Source organism: Nematolebias whitei, chromosome 12, assembly GCF_014905685.2.
Source record: "Nematolebias whitei isolate Nwh7 chromosome 12, NemWhi1, whole genome shotgun sequence".
NCBI classification, from domain to species: Eukaryota; Metazoa; Chordata; class Actinopteri; order Cyprinodontiformes; family Rivulidae; genus Nematolebias; species Nematolebias whitei.
The window spans coordinates 29,633,181-29,635,990 of record NC_056509.1 but is presented as its reverse complement, the minus strand read 5'-3'; the positions used below and the strand labels follow the sequence as shown (position 1 = coordinate 29,635,990).

Genomic DNA, 2,810 nt, shown 5'->3' with positions numbered 1-2,810 from the left:
GAGCTACTTGGGGCAAAACTTGGCTCTTCCATGAGCATGCCCGCATGCTTGTTCATAATCTCTAGCTCCAGTTTTATCCCGTTCTTGACCTCTTCCTGTTAGGCACCTGTTGGATGCGCCTCAGGTGTGGGACGGACATTACAGTCCAGGTCTGTATCAGAGTGGTGGTCAACCTAGAGATATGGTCATCAATGAAATATCTCTATTAATCAAACTATTTCCATCATGATTTTGAGCTTTAATCTGTCTTAATTCTTCTCAAGTAGAGGTAGCTGCTTCAGGTCTTTCAGCCAAAACACACTGAAACGTTTTTAATTACATTTTTAGACGTTAAACCTCTAATCCTGTTAATTATAAAAAAAGTTGAAAACTTGCAAAATAACCTATTTGTCTCTATAGTCATCGATCCATCTCCAGTAAAAGCTTAAAAAAGGTTTCCATCCTCTTCTTCATTCCCACTCCTGCTGACACACTCCACGCTGGATCTTGTGGTGTGCAAACAGAAGCAGTGATGGGAACCACACTGTCAGGGGTTAGTTATTTAGAGGAGCCCCTGAAGAGCTGACGATTGGTCACAATCTTTCATATTCCTAAAGATGAAAACATCAGGAAACAAGATGAGGCGAGGACACATGCTGAACACATCTTAAAGAAATGTCATCAACAGCCTTGAGGCTGCTAGTGTTTTATGGGTGTCTTGTAAACTGGCAGCACATCTCTCATGTCAATGTGGAGTTTATGAGTAAGAAGGTGTTTTACTGATTTTAAAAAATGACCCCCACCCCCCATTTCATTCAGATTGTCTTGCCATATCCCATCTAATCCATGCCATCTGGCTCTGGATCTGAAATTTGGCACCGGTCCGCATGGAATGCCTCGACACACGGCTCGGCTCGCTGTGAAATGAAGAGAAAATGAAAATGAAATGAGCCGAGTTTCTCTCCTGATCCTGGTCTCTGCTCCATCATCCACTCAATCTCATCACCACCACCCCCCATGCACACACACACACACCACCTTCCTTCTGTATTATCATCCTCCATCCTCTCGCCCCTCAAACACCCCCCAACTAACCCTCCTCCCTTCGTGCCACCCCTGGGTAATCAGTGTGCTCTCTCATTCTGTGGCACACAGAGATACATTGATCAGGCTGTGCACACTCATCACACTCGTGCTCCTGGACACACACGCACGCACGCACGTGCATTGATCTAGCCTGCAGGTCAAGTTCAATAGGAACAGCCAAGTGTCCCTTTTTCCTCTCCTCCTTTTTTAATGACAAGCTATGCAGTGTTCAACAAGGAGCCCCCACTCCTTATCTCTCTGATTCTCACACAAACATTAGTTTATGTCTCTCTCTTTTCTTTCTTTCTTTTTTATTTTACAAACATTGACTTTTTACAGACTTAATTCTGACAACAAAACATATTTGTTGTCATCAGGGGTGATCCTAGGATCTGACCTTTAGGGGTGCGTAGACCCTAGTACTGACAATGGCTCTTGCCTTGAACAACACACCCCCATGTGTGGTTTTTGAGAAGTGCAAAAGCTTACAGCACCTGGTATTCCCAGGCGGTCTCCCATCCAAGTACTAACCAGGCTTGACCCTGTTTAGCTTCCAAGATCAGACGAGATCGGACAAATTCAGGGTGGTGTGGCTGTAAACAAGGAGCTCACTCACAAATATGACTTTTAAAGGATCATAACAAATAAAGACTAGACTTGTGCAACCAGAAGTTGCAACATATATCTACATATAAAACACACAAAATTAAGCACCTCTAACTTTAAGCATTAACCTTTAATTTAACCATATACTGTACAATGTAATTATGACAGAAATGGATGATTTACTTGCAGTTACCTTCGTACAGATGAACATGTAATTCTCATTTATCACTGTTGTATTCAGCTGTTCAGGAGGTCGGGCACAAGGCTTTAATTTTATCTTTTACATTTTTCCAGGCTCAGTTTAGATTTTGGAAATGGAATAAACTGTATTACATCCTCTAAACACTCAGGGTAACGTGTGGCTGAATTGCATGTTCCCCACTAAAAACATTTTTTATGATGATTTTTCATGTAATCTTTATGACCACAAGCGTTCAAAATGCAAAACCCCGACGTCAGATTAAAAAGGGAGTGCAGTTCCAGCAGGTAAGAGGCGTTTACCTTCGGGACAAATTAAGGCTACTGGTTGGTCAGTTGCTGACAAGTGTACTGGATTGATTGATCGATATCATTGAGGATCCAACTCGTGCAAAAAAAAAAAGTCATAGATTTTACTGGCCCATTTAAGACTGTCATGATTTATTCCATATTTGTTCCAATTTTATTCAATATTTTGGTGAATCTAAGGTTTGAGGACTAAGCTTCCTTACAAAATCCTAATGATGGTTTCTTTATTTTACAGGGGTGCTGTGTAGGGGTGCTTGAGCACCTCCCAAAAGAGGCTAAAATCACCACTGGTTGTCATTTTTGTCATTTACATAGTTTGTTGGTCATAAAACTTTTTTTTTTCACATATAACCATTTTGAATCAAAGTCCCTCCAATGCAAACTTTCACTTTATGCTGATGATGTGGTGGTAAACAACCAGACCCTAATAAACAAAATGAATCAAACAATTGGCGTTTGCTGCTGTAAGTCTTTAGACTTTTTAGACTTTAAGCCCCTGTGTTTTTAAATTACAAGTTATAAATCCATCCATCCATCCATTATCTTTACCCGTTTGTTCCATTTTGGGTCACGGGGGTCGCTGGTGCCCATGTCCAGCAATCACTGTGCGAGGGGCGGGGTACACCCTGGAC

At 41.6% G+C, this 2,810-nt stretch overlaps 1 pseudogene; it reads right to left on the bottom strand.

Annotated features, from left to right (window-relative positions):
- Positions 1 to 1,547: 1,547 nt before the first annotated feature.
- On the bottom strand, positions 1,548 to 1,666 carry LOC119418790 (annotated as a pseudogene).
- Positions 1,667 to 2,810: the final 1,144 nt, after the last annotated feature.